This window comes from Oncorhynchus keta, chromosome 30, assembly GCF_023373465.1.
Source record: "Oncorhynchus keta strain PuntledgeMale-10-30-2019 chromosome 30, Oket_V2, whole genome shotgun sequence".
NCBI lineage: Eukaryota > Metazoa > Chordata > Actinopteri > Salmoniformes > Salmonidae > Oncorhynchus > Oncorhynchus keta.
This window is the reverse complement of record NC_068450.1, coordinates 25,271,735-25,285,598: the sequence shown is the minus strand read 5'-3', so window position 1 is coordinate 25,285,598 and position 13,864 is coordinate 25,271,735. Positions and strand designations below refer to the sequence as shown.

The 13,864-nt window shown below is 31.2% G+C and overlaps 1 protein-coding gene across 3 annotated transcripts in view; it reads right to left on the bottom strand.

Annotated features, from left to right (window-relative positions):
* The window catches only part of LOC118363094 (X-linked interleukin-1 receptor accessory protein-like 2), a 530,410-nt gene extending 517,388 nt beyond the window's left edge, over positions 1-13,022 (bottom strand). Inside the window, exon 1 of one of the 3 annotated variants that reach the window (XR_008087404.1) lies at positions 12,526-13,020. The gene's annotated coding sequence lies outside the window, so the exon portion shown is untranslated. Of the gene's footprint in view, positions 1-12,525 lie in introns of all 3 variants that reach the window. The other 2 variants (XR_008087405.1, XM_052488072.1) reach the window with 2 other exon arrangements.
* Between the last annotated feature and the right edge of the window lie 842 nt (positions 13,023-13,864).

Below are 13,864 nucleotides of genomic sequence, written 5' to 3'. Positions count from 1 at the left end.
TTAGTATTTGTAGTTTGTCCTGTATGATTTATTGATTTAGTATTTGTAGTTTGTCCTGTATGATTTATTGATTTAGTATTTGTAGTTTGTCCTGTATGATTTATTGATTTAGTATTTGTAGTGTGTCCTGTATGATTTAGTATTTGTAGTGTGTCCTGTATGATTTATTGATTTAGTATTTGTAGTTTGTCCTGTATGATTTATTGATTTAGTATTTGTAGTTTGTCCTGTATGATTTATTGATTTAGTATTTGTAGTTTGTCCTGTATGATTTATTGATTTAGTATTTGTAGTTTGTCCTGTATGATTTATTGATTTAGTATTTGTAGTTTGTCCTGTATGATTTATTGATTTAGTATTTGTAGTGTGTCCTGTATGATTTATTGATTTAGTATTTGTAGTTTGTCCTGTATGATTTAGTATTTGTAGTGTGTCCTGTATGATTTAGTATTTGTAGTGTGTCCTGTATGATTTATTGATTTAGTATTTGTAGTGTGTCCTGTATGATTTAGTATTTGTAGTGGGTCCTGTATGATTTATTGATTTAGTATTTGTAGTGTGTCCTGTATGATTTAGTATTTGTAGTGTGTCCTGTATGATTTATTGATTTAGTATTTGTAGTGTGTCCTGTATGATTTAGTATTTGTAGTGTGTCCTGTATGATTTAGTATTTGTAGTTTGTCCTGTATGATTTAGTATTTGTAGTGTGTCCTGTATGATTTAGTATTTGTAGTGTGTCCTGTATGATTTAGTATTTGTAGTGTGTCCTGTATGATTTATTGATTTAGTATTTGTAGTGTGTCCTGTATGATTTATTGATTTAGTATTTGTAGTGTGTCCTGTATGATTTATTGATTTAGTATTTGTAGTGTGTCCTGTATGATTTATTGATTTAGTATTTGTAGTTTGTCCTGTATGGTTTATTGATTTAGTATTTGTAGTTTGTCCTGTATGATTTATTGATTTAGTATTTGTAGTTTGTCCTGTATGATTTATTGATTTAGTATTTGTAGTGTGTCCTGTATGATTTATTGATTTAGTATTTGTAGTTTGTCCTGTATGATTTATTGATTTAGTACTTGTAGTTTGTCCTGTATGATTTAGTATTTGTAGTGTGTCCTGTATGATTTAGTATTTGTAGTGTGTCCTGTATGATTTAGTATTTGTAGTTTGTCCTGTATGATTTAGTATTTGTAGTTTGTCCTGTATGATTTATTGATTTAGTATTTGTAGTGTGTCCTGTATGATTTAGTATTTGTAGTGTGTCCTGTATGATTTAGTATTTGTAGTGTGTCCTGTATGATTTAGTATTTGTAGTGTGTCCTGTATGATTTAGTATTTGTAGTGTGTCCTGTATGATTTAGTATTTGTAGTGTGTACCGTATGATTTAGTATTTGTAGTGTGTCCTGTATGATTTAGTATTTCTAGTTTGTCCTGTATGATTTATTGATTTAGTATTTGTAGTGTGTCCTGTATGATTTATTGATTTAGTATTTGTAGTGTGTCCTGTATGATTTATTGATTTAGTATTTGTAGTGTGTCCTGTATGGTTTATTGATTTAGTATTTGTAGTGTGTCCTGTATGATTTATTGATTTAGTATTTGTAGTGTGTCCTGTATGATTTATTGATTTAGTATTTGTAGTGTGTCCTGTATGATTTATTGATTTAGTATTTGTAGTGTGTCCTGTATGATTTATTGATTTAGTATTTGTAGTGTGTCCTGTATGATTTATTGATTTAGTATTTGTAGTGTGTCCTGTATGATTTATTGATTTAGTATTTGTAGTGTGTCCTGTATGATTTAGTATTTGTAGTGTGTCCAATATGATTTATTGATTTAGTATTTGTAGTTTGTCCTGTATGATTTAGTATTTGTAGTGTGTCCTGTATGATTTATTGATTTAGTATTTGTAGTGTGTCCTGTATGGTTTATTGATTTAGTATTTGTAGTGTGTCCTGTATGGTTTATTGATTTAGTATTTGTAGTGTGTCCTGTATGATTTATTGATTTAGTATTTGTAGTGTGTCCTGTATGATTTATTGATTTAGTATTTGTAGTGTGTCCTGTATGATTTATTGATTTAGTATTTGTAGTGTGTCCTGTATGATTTATTGATTTAGTATTTGTAGTGTGTCCTGTATGATTTATTGATTTAGTATTTGTAGTGTGTCCTGTATGGTTTATTGATTTAGTATTTGTAGTGTGTCCTGTATGGTTTATTGATTTAGTATTTGTAGTGTGTCCTGTATGATTTATTGATTTAGTATTTGTAGTGTGTCCTGTATGATTTAGTATTTGTAGTGTGTCCTGTATGATTTATTGATTTAGTATTTGTAGTTTGTCCTGTATGATTTAGTATTTGTAGTGTGTCCTGTATGATTTATTGATTTAGTATTTGTAGTGTGTCCTGTATGGTTTATTGATTTAGTATTTGTAGTGTGTCCTGTATGGTTTATTGATTTAGTATTTGTAGTTTGTCCTGTATGGTTTATTGATTTAGTATTTGTAGTTTGTCCTGTATGATTTATTGATTTAGTATTTGTAGTGTGTCCTGTATGGTTTATTGATTTAGTATTTGTAGTTTGTCCTGTATGATTTATTGATTTAGTATTTATAGTGTGTCCTGTATGATTTATTGATTTAGTATTTGTAGTGTGTCCTGTATGATTTATTGATTTAGTATTTGTAGTGTGTCCTGTATGATTTATTGATTTAGTATTTGTAGTTTGTCCTGTATGATTTATTGATTTAGTATTTGTAGTTTGTCCTGTATGATTTATTGATTTAGTATTTGTAGTTTGTCCTGTATGATTTATTGATTTAGTATTTGTAGTTTGTCCTGTATGATTTATTGATTTAGTATTTGTAGTTTGTCCTGTATGATTTAGTATTTGTAGTGTGTCCTGTATGATTTAGTATTTGTAGTGTGTCCTGTATGATTTAGTATTTGTAGTGTGTCCTGTATGATTTAGTATTTGTAGTTTGTCCTGTATGATTTATTGATTTAGTATTTGTAGTGTGTCCTGTATGATTTAGTATTTGTAGTGTGTCCTGTATGATTTAGTATTTGTAGTGTGTCCTGTATGATTTAGTATTTGTAGTTTGTCCTGTATGATTTATTGATTTAGTATTTGTAGTGTGTCCTGTATGATTTAGTATTTGTAGTTTGTCCTGTATGATTTAGTATTTGTAGTGTGTCCTGTATGATTTATTGATTTAGTATTTGTAGTGTGTCCTGTATGATTTATTGATTTAGTATTTGTAGTTTGTCCTGTATGATTTATTGATTTAGTATTTGTAGTTTGTCCTGTATGATTTATTGATTTAGTATTTGTAGTTTGTCCTGTATGATTTATTGATTTAGTATTTGTAGTTTGTCCTGTATGATTTATTGATTTAGTATTTGTAGTTTGTCCTGTATGATTTATTGATTTAGTATTTGTAGTGTGTCCTGTATGATTTATTGATTTAGTATTTGTAGTTTGTCCTGTATGATTTAGTATTTGTAGTGTGTCCTGTATGATTTAGTATTTGTAGTGTGTCCTGTATGATTTATTGATTTAGTATTTGTAGTGTGTCCTGTATGATTTATTGGTTTAGTATTTGTAGTGTGTCCTGTATGATTTAGTATTTGTAGTGTGTCCTGTATGATTTATTGATTTAGTATTTGTAGTGTGTCCTGTATGATTTATTGATTTAGTATTTGTAGTGTGTCCTGTATGATTTAGTATTTGTAGTGTGTCCTGTATGATTTAGTATTTGTAGTTTGTCCTGTATGATTTAGTATTTGTAGTGTGTCCTGTATGATTTAGTATTTGTAGTGTGTCCTGTATGATTTATTGATTTAGTATTTGTAGTGTGTCCTGTATGATTTATTGATTTAGTATTTGTAGTGTGTCCTGTATGATTTATTGATTTAGTATTTGTAGTGTGTCCTGTATGGTTTATTGATTTAGTATTTGTAGTGTGTCCTGTATGATTTATTGATTTAGTATTTGTAGTTTGTCCTGTTTATTAGTATTTGGTTTGTTGATTTAGTATTTGTAGTTTGTCCTGTATGATTTAGTATTTGTAGTGTGTCCTGTATGATTTAGTATTTGTAGTGTGTCCTGTATGATTTAGTATTTGTAGTTTGTCCTGTATGATTTAGTATTTGTAGTTTGTCCTGTATGATTTAGTATTTGTAGTTTGTCCTGTATGATTTAGTATTTGTAGTTTGTCCTGTATGATTTATTGATTTAGTATTTGTAGTGTGTCCTGTATGATTTAGTATTTGTAGTGTGTCCTGTATGATTTAGTATTTGTAGTGTGTCCTGTATGATTTAGTATTTGTAGTGTGTCCTGTATGATTTAGTATTTGTAGTGTGTCCTGTATGATTTAGTATTTGTAGTGTGTCCTGTATGATTTAGTATTTGTAGTTTGTGTCCTGTATGATTTATTGATTTAGTATTTGTAGTGTGTCCTGTATGATTTATTGGTTTAGTATTTGTAGTGTGTCCTGTATGATTTAGTATTTCCTGTATGATTTAGTATTTGTAGTGTGTCCTGTATGATTTATTGATTTAGTATTTGTAGTTTGTCCTGTATGATTTATTGATTTAGTATTTGTAGTGTGTCCTGTATGATTTAGTATTTGTAGTGTGTCCTGTATGATTTATTGATTTAGTATTTGATTTCCTGTATTTATTGATTTAGTATTTGTAGTTGTCCTGTATGATTTATTGATTTAGTATTTGTAGTGTGTCCTGTATGATTTAGTATTTGTAGTGTGTCCTGTATGATTTAGTATTTGTAGTGTGTCCTGTATGATTTAGTATTTGTAGTGTGTCCTGTATGATTTATTGATTTAGTATTTGTAGTGTGTCCTGTATGATTTATTGATTTAGTATTTGTAGTGTGTCCTGTATGATTTATTGATTTAGTATTTGTAGTGTGTCCTGTATGATTTATTGATTTAGTATTTGTAGTGTGTCCTGTATGATTTATTGATTTAGTATTTGTAGTGTGTCCTGTATGATTTATTGATTTAGTATTTGTAGTGTGTCCTGTATGATTTAGTATTTGTAGTGTGTCCTGTATGATTTAGTATTTGTAGTTTGTCCTGTATGATTTAGTATTTGTAGTGTGTCCTGTATGATTTAGTATTTGTAGTGTGTCCTGTATGATTTATTGATTTAGTATTTGTAGTGTGTCCTGTATGATTTATTGATTTAGTATTTGTAGTGTGTCCTGTATGATTTATTGATTTAGTATTTGTAGTGTGTCCTGTATGGTTTATTGATTTAGTATTTGTAGTTTGTCCTGTATGGTTTATTGATTTAGTATTTGTAGTTTGTCCTGTATGATTTATTGATTTAGTATTTGTAGTTTGTCCTGTATGATTTATTGATTTAGTATTTGTAGTGTGTCCTGTATGATTTATTGATTTAGTATTTGTAGTTTGTCCTGTATGATTTATTGATTTAGTATTTGTAGTTTGTCCTGTATGATTTAGTATTTGTAGTGTGTCCTGTATGATTTAGTATTTGTAGTGTGTCCTGTATGATTTAGTATTTGTAGTTTGTCCTGTATGATTTAGTATTTGTAGTTTGTCCTGTATGATTTAGTATTTGTAGTTTGTCCTGTATGATTTAGTATTTGTAGTTTGTCCTGTATGATTTATTGATTTAGTATTTGTAGTGTGTCCTGTATGATTTAGTATTTGTAGTGTGTCCTGTATGATTTAGTATTTGTAGTGTGTCCTGTATGATTTAGTATTTGTAGTGTGTCCTGTATGATTTATTGATTTAGTATTTGTAGTGTGTCCTGTATGATTTATTGGTTTAGTATTTGTAGTGTGTCCTGTATGATTTAGTATTTGTAGTGTGTCCTGTATGATTTATTGATTTAGTATTTGTAGTGTGTCCTGTATGATTTAGTATTTGTAGTGTGTCCTGTATGATTTATTGATTTAGTATTTGTAGTGTGTCCTGTATGATTTATTGATTTAGTATTTGTAGTGTGTCCTGTATGATTTAGTATTTGTAGTGTGTCCTGTATGATTTAGTTTATTTTGTAGTTTGTCCTGTATGATTTATTGATTTAGTATTTGTAGTGTGTCCTGTATGATTTAGTATTTGTAGTGTGTCCTGTATGATTTATTGATTTAGTATTTGTAGTGTGTCCTGTATGATTTATTGATTTAGTATTTGTAGTGTGTCCTGTATGATTTATTGATTTAGTATTTGTAGTGTGTCCTGTATGGTTTATTGATTTAGTATTTGTAGTTTGTCCTGTATGATTTATTGATTTAGTATTTGTAGTTTGTCCTGTATGATTTATTGATTTAGTATTTGTAGTGTGTCCTGTATGATTTATTGATTTATTTTGTAGTATGTTGTAGTTTGTCCTGTATGATTTATTGATTTAGTATTTGTAGTTTGTCCTGTTTATGATTTAGTATTTGTAGTGTGTCCTGTATGATTTAGTATTTGTAGTGTGTCCTGTATGATTTAGTATTTGTAGTTTGTCCTGTATGATTTAGTATTTGTAGTTTGTCCTGTATGATTTAGTATTTGTAGTTTGTCCTGTATGATTTAGTATTTGTAGTTTGTCCTGTATGATTTATTGATTTAGTATTTGTAGTGTGTCCTGTATGATTTAGTATTTGTAGTGTGTCCTGTATGATTTAGTATTTGTAGTGTGTCCTGTATGATTTAGTATTTGTAGTGTGTCCTGTATGATTTAGTATTTGTAGTGTGTCCTGTATGATTTAGTATTTGTAGTGTGTCCTGTATGATTTAGTATTTCTAGTTTGTCCTGTATGATTTATTGATTTAGTATTTGTAGTGTGTCCTGTATGATTTATTGATTTAGTATTTGTAGTGTGTCCTGTATGATTTATTGATTTAGTATTTGTAGTGTGTCCTGTATGATTTAGTATTTGTAGTGTGTCCTGTATGATTTAGTATTTGTAGTTTGTCCTGTATGATTTATTGATTTAGTATTTGTAGTGTGTCCTGTATGATTTAGTATTTGTAGTTTGTCCTGTATGATTTAGTATTTGTAGTTTGTCCTGTATGATTTATTGATTTAGTATTTGTAGTGTGTCCTGTATGATTTATTGATTTAGTATTTGTAGTTTGTCCTGTATGATTTATTGATTTAGTATTTGTAGTGTGTCCTGTATGATTTAGTATTTGTAGTGTGTCCTGTATGATTTATTGATTTACTATTTGTAGTTTGTCCTGTATGATTTATTGATTTAGTATTTGTAGTTTGTCCTGTATGATTTATTGATTTAGTATTTGTAGTTTGTCCTGTATGATTTATTGATTTAGTATTTGTAGTTTGTCCTGTATGATTTATTGATTTAGTATTTGTAGTTTATTGATTTAGTATTTGTAGTTTGTCCTGTATGATTTATTGATTTAGTATTTGTAGTGTGTCCTGTATGATTTATTGATTTAGTATTTGTAGTTTGTCCTGTATGATTTAGTATTTGTAGTGTGTCCTGTATGATTTAGTATTTGTAGTGTGTCCTGTATGATTTATTGATTTAGTATTTGTAGTGTGTCCTGTATGATTTATTGGTTTAGTATTTGTAGTGTGTCCTGTATGATTTAGTATTTGTAGTGTGTCCTGTATGATTTATTGATTTAGTATTTGTAGTGTGTCCTGTATGATTTAGTATTTGTAGTGTGTCCTGTATGATTTATTGATTTAGTATTTGTAGTGTGTCCTGTATGATTTAGTATTTGTAGTGTGTCCTGTATGATTTAGTATTTGTAGTGTGTCCTGTATGATTTAGTATTTGTAGTGTGTCCTGTATGATTTAGTATTTGTAGTGTGTCCTGTATGATTTATTGATTTAGTATTTGTAGTGTGTCCTGTATGATTTATTGATTTAGTATTTGTAGTGTGTCCTGTATGATTTATTGATTTAGTATTTGTAGTTTGTCCTGTATGGTTTATTGATTTAGTATTTGTAGTTTGTCCTGTATGATTTATTGATTTAGTATTTGTAGTTTGTCCTGTATGATTTATTGATTTAGTATTTGTAGTGTGTCCTGTATGATTTATTGATTTAGTATTTGTAGTGTGTCCTGTATGATTTATTGATTTAGTATTTGTAGTTTGTCCTGTATGATTTAGTATTTGTAGTGTGTCCTGTATGATTTAGTATTTGTAGTGTGTCCTGTATGATTTAGTATTTGTAGTTTGTCCTGTATGATTTAGTATTTGTAGTGTGTCCTGTATGATTTAGTATTTGTAGTTTGTCCTGTATGATTTAGTATTTGTAGTGTGTCCTGTATGATTTAGTATTTGTAGTTTGTCCTGTATGATTTAGTATTTGTAGTGTGTCCTGTATGATTTAGTATTTGTAGTGTGTCCTGTATGATTTAGTATTTGTAGTGTGTCCTGTATGATTTAGTATTTGTAGTGTGTCCTGTATGATTTAGTATTTGTAGTGTGTCCTGTATGATTTAGTATTTGTAGTGTGTCCTGTATGATTTAGTATTTGTAGTGTGTCCTGTATGATTTAGTATTTGTAGTGTGTCCTGTAGTTTGTCCTGTATGATTTATTGATTTAGTATTTGTAGTGTGTCCTGTATGATTTATTGATTTAGTATTTGTAGTGTGTCCTGTTTATGATTTATTGATTTAGTATTTGTAGTGTGTCCTGTATGATTTATTGATTTAGTATTTGTAGTGTGTCCTGTATGATTTATTGATTTAGTATTTTATTATTTGTGTGTCCTGTATGGTTTATTGATTTAGTATTTGTAGTGTGTCCTGTATGATTTATTGATTTAGTATTTGTAGTGTGTCCTGTATGATTTATTGATTTAGTATTTGTAGTGTGTCCTGTATGATTTATTGATTTAGTATTTGTAGTGTGTCCTGTATGATTTATTGATTTAGTATTTGTAGTGTGTCCTGTATGGTTTATTGATTTAGTATTTGTAGTGTGTCCTGTATGGTTTATTGATTTAGTATTTGTAGTGTGTCCTGTATGATTTATTGATTTAGTATTTGTAGTGTGTCCTGTATGATTTAGTATTTGTAGTGTGTCCTGTATGATTTATTGATTTAGTATTTGTAGTTTGTCCTGTATGATTTAGTATTTGTAGTGTGTCCTGTATGATTTATTGATTTAGTATTTGTAGTGTGTCCTGTATGGTTTATTGATTTAGTATTTGTAGTGTGTCCTGTATGATTTATTGATTTAGTATTTGTAGTGTGTCCTGTATGGTTTATTGATTTAGTATTTGTAGTGTGTCCTGTATGATTTATTGATTTAGTATTTGTAGTGTGTCCTGTATGGTTTATTGATTTAGTATTTGTAGTGTGTCCTGTATGGTTTATTGATTTAGTATGTGTAGTGTGTCCTGTATGGTTTATTGATTTAGTATTTGTAGTTTGTCCTGTATGATTTATTGATTTAGTATTTGTAGTGTGTCCTGTATGGTTTATTGATTTAGTATTTGTAGTTTGTCCTGTATGATTTATTGATTTAGTATTTATAGTGTGTCCTGTATGATTTATTGATTTAGTATTTGTAGTGTGTCCTGTATGATTTATTGATTTAGTATTTGTAGTGTGTCCTGTATGATTTATTGATTTAGTATTTGTAGTTTGTCCTGTATGATTTATTGATTTAGTATTTGTAGTTTGTCCTGTATGATTTAGTATTTGTAGTGTGTCCTGTATGATTTAGTATTTGTAGTGTGTCCTGTATGATTTAGTATTTGTAGTGTGTCCTGTATGATTTAGTATTTGTAGTTTGTCCTGTATGATTTATTGATTTAGTATTTGTAGTGTGTCCTGTATGATTTAGTATTTGTAGTGTGTCCTGTATGATTTAGTATTTGTAGTTTGTCCTGTATGATTTAGTATTTGTAGTTTGTCCTGTATGATTTATTGATTTAGTATTTGTAGTGTGTCCTGTATGATTTATTGATTTAGTATTTGTAGTTTGTCCTGTATGATTTATTGATTTAGTATTTGTAGTTTGTCCTGTATGGTTTTTATTGATTTAGTATTTGTAGTTTGTCCTGTATGATTTATTGATTTAGTATTTGTAGTGTGTCCTGTATGATTTAGTATTTGTAGTGTGTCCTGTATGATTTAGTATTTGTAGTGTGTCCTGTATGATTTAGTATTTGTAGTGTGTCCTGTATGATTTATTGATTTAGTATTTGTAGTGTGTCCTGTATGGTTTATTGATTTAGTATTTGTAGTATGTCCTGTATGGTTTAGTATGTGTAGTTTGTCCTGTATGATTTAGTATTTGTAGTGTGTCCTGTATGGTTTATTGATTTAGTATTTGTAGTTTGTCCTGTATGGTTTATTGATTTAGTATTTGTAGTTTGTCCTGTATGGTTTATTGATTTAGTATTTGTAGTGTGTCCTGTATGGTTTATTGATTTAGTATTTGTAGTTTGTCCTGTATGATTTATTGATTTAGTATTTGTAGTGTGTCCTGTATGATTTAGTATTTGTAGTGTGTCCTGTATGATTTAGTATTTGTAGTGTGTCCTGTATGGTTTATTGATTTAGTATTTGTAGTTTGTCCTGTATGGTTTATTGATTTAGTATTTGTAGTGTGTCCTGTATGGTTTATTGATTTAGTATTTGTAGTTTGTCCTGTATGGTTTATTGATTTAGTATTTGTAGTTTGTCCTGTATGATTTATTGATTTAGTATTTGTAGTTTGTCCTGTATGATTTATTGATTTAGTATTTGTAGTGTGTCCTGTATGGTTTATTGATTGAATGTAAAGATGTTGGACATCTTACAAAATACCTTTACTATATACAGTGGGGAGAACAAGTATTTGATACACTGCCGATTTTGCAGGATTTCCTACTTACAAAGCATGTAGAGGTCTGTCATTTTTATCATAGTTAGACTTCAACTGTGAGAGACGGAACTAGTGGCAAATACAGTACAGTGCATATGGACACGCATGTCTTTTTCCAGGTTATGTTCATCCACAAATGATATTGACCAAGCTTTCAGATAACATTATTGACTTTTAAAAGGGATTGAGACATAAAAATTCACTCTAGTTGATGGTCAATCAAAACGTCCTTCAAATGTCTTGCTCACAAAAAACACAATTTCAAAAGCAATAGACCAGCTAACAATGGGACACCATGATTTGACAGACGAGTCCATTAGGCTCCTCTAAACAATAGTCAGCTTGGATTTCAGGAGCAGCCTACCTGTCAATGGGAAACGATTAAGGCAATAAATGACTGCAAAGCTTCAAATGCCTGCTGAAATCAGATGGGATTGACTTAGGTCCTGCCTTAACTTAACAGACAAATAACACACATATTGTTGACCATTACTGTTCAACTAGCCATGCAGACCGGGGCCACTCAAATGTTTCATGGGTGATGAGACTGACGTTCACGACCCCATCTTGACTCAAGAGTATTTTCAAAATAAACTTTACTCACCCTATCTGCCCTAACTGATATCATCAGCACTAGTGGTCCTACATTATGTTCTCTTAAAATAAATACATGAATGGAAGTGTATTGCTTCCGATAAGGTTAGTAAACATTGCTCATGTGCTTAGTATTCAGTAAGAAGCACAGGGACCAATTTGTGGCTCTGATTCACCTATTCTCTTGGATGGGAACAAATACAACCATCAGAAAGGCAATGACGCATGACCAAATACTTATTTCTGCAGGACAGTCTGTCTGTGTACATACACTACAGAAAACAGAAGGTAGCGGCAACATTGGCAGTAGCTTGTTCTCATACAGATTATTTTTTCAAGTTATGCGGACTTTGCCACCCTCAGCGCAATTCAGAGAAATAGTGGGTTCATCAGTAATGTATCTGATGCTTTTCTTGGAAAAGAGGATGTGGTGATTTACTATCCTTTCTCACTAAGATTTCTATGTACGTATAAATAATCACAAGAAGCTTATGCTCTGGCATCCTGTTTCCTGCCACTGAGTTGCCCTATTATTTACATCAGTTCTTCAGCATTTCTTGCTCCATAAATTGTATACTATTCAATTGTTTGGGCCAACAGAGAATTGATTAAAAAAGGCATTACATTGTTCATGATATAAGGCTTGATACATTGGTGTTGCAGTAGTATTGTCGATGGCTCAATTGTGCAACGGTCCCATTCCCTGTGGCAGCCATTCTCAGACCGTTTTTGCGAGGTAGTTAACGTTAGCTAACGCTAGTTGCTGTACCTGTGCCAAAGCGTTAGTATTTCACCACCCATAGTTTGGCCTCAATCTTATTTTTTAAATGTCCAGCCAACCTTTACAGCAATTTTATTTTCATGACTGATCAAAACTCATTTTTATTATAGCTCTCTCTTGTCCCTCTGCCGCAGAACAATACATTTCCATAAAAATCGCAGTATCGAAACACAACACATATATAGCATTTTGATAAATCGTGATACATGTAGAACCTCAATACATTTCTTATCGGCACCTAAGTATCGTGATAATATCGTATCGTGAAGTCCCTGGCAATTCCCATCCCTCCTACTCACCAGTATGCCTGCTAATTAATTACAGTGAAAAGCACCTATATTGAAATCTGCACCTGCTTTGTAAAGAATTGCTATTTTCTTATGCAAGTGATCAGCCTACTGCTAAATGGCTACATGGCTACAACTCACAGTAAAGCCTGTGGGGTCCCCTACAGGATAGCTCCCACATTACACACTGACTGCCAAACCAGCGCACACACCAAATTTCCCCCTTTAGCTGAACATTGTGTGACGGCGGGATTCTAGAGTGACGGACGGCCCAGCTGAGCCAATGGCGGAAGACTACAGACTACACCCCAGCTGAACCAATCCAAACATCCGATCTCCCAGGATCAACCTACTTTCTGTTTTGTATAAATTGTGATGTAACGGTTCACTCTTTCTCTTTTCCTGCTGTTCTGTGCGAGCGAATGGGAGAGCCGTATTTACGTGTACCAGATATTCTCACTCTGAATAAACTGTCGCTTGTCGTACAAATTTTACCACCTTGTCTGAATCGATCCTTAACCGGCTCACCCTTCTAATATATTTTTATCAACAGCTTCCAATTAACTTCAATGTTAATTTAAAACCTCCCATCAAAAACTATGGCAGTGGAATAATGGGATATACCAAAGATAACCTTCTATGTTGACAAGACGGCCAAGTAGCTGGTCTAACAATGGAAATACACGTACACAAAGATAGAAGGCAGGGGAGATCAGGTGGGACCATTCTAGCCAATTAGACGACAGATGCGCGTGTGAACAGCAGGCACATCTAACTTACAGTCGTCGTTTTTCTCAAAGTGCCCGGAATGCCACATGCATCCACTTATATCAGTACATTCGGAACAGCCTAAACATTACAAACCGTATATTCCATCAGATAGGGCTGTTGTAAATCGACACTCCCTCATAAACCTTCGTACAAAAAGGGCTTATCTCACAAGGACAGATTTTGGGTGGAGTAAATCATCTCGCTTCGTCTCTTCCTCTTTTTTTTCACCTTTATTTAACCAGGAAGGCAAGGCCAGTTGAGAACAAGTTCTAATTTACAACTGCGACCTGGCCAAGATAAAGCAAAGCAGTGCGACACAAACAACACAGAGTTACACATGGAATAAACAAACGTACAGTCAATATCACAAAAGAAAGAAATCGATATACAGTGTGTGCAAATGTAGTAAGATTAGGGAGTTAAGGCAATAAATAGACCATAGTGGCGAAATAATTAATGTAATTACAATGTAGCAATTAAACACTGGAGTGATATATATACTTGCTATACTTTATTCCCATTGCAGACAAAATAACCCGATTTGAGTTTCAGACATCAATTTCAGGGAAATAGGTCTCTA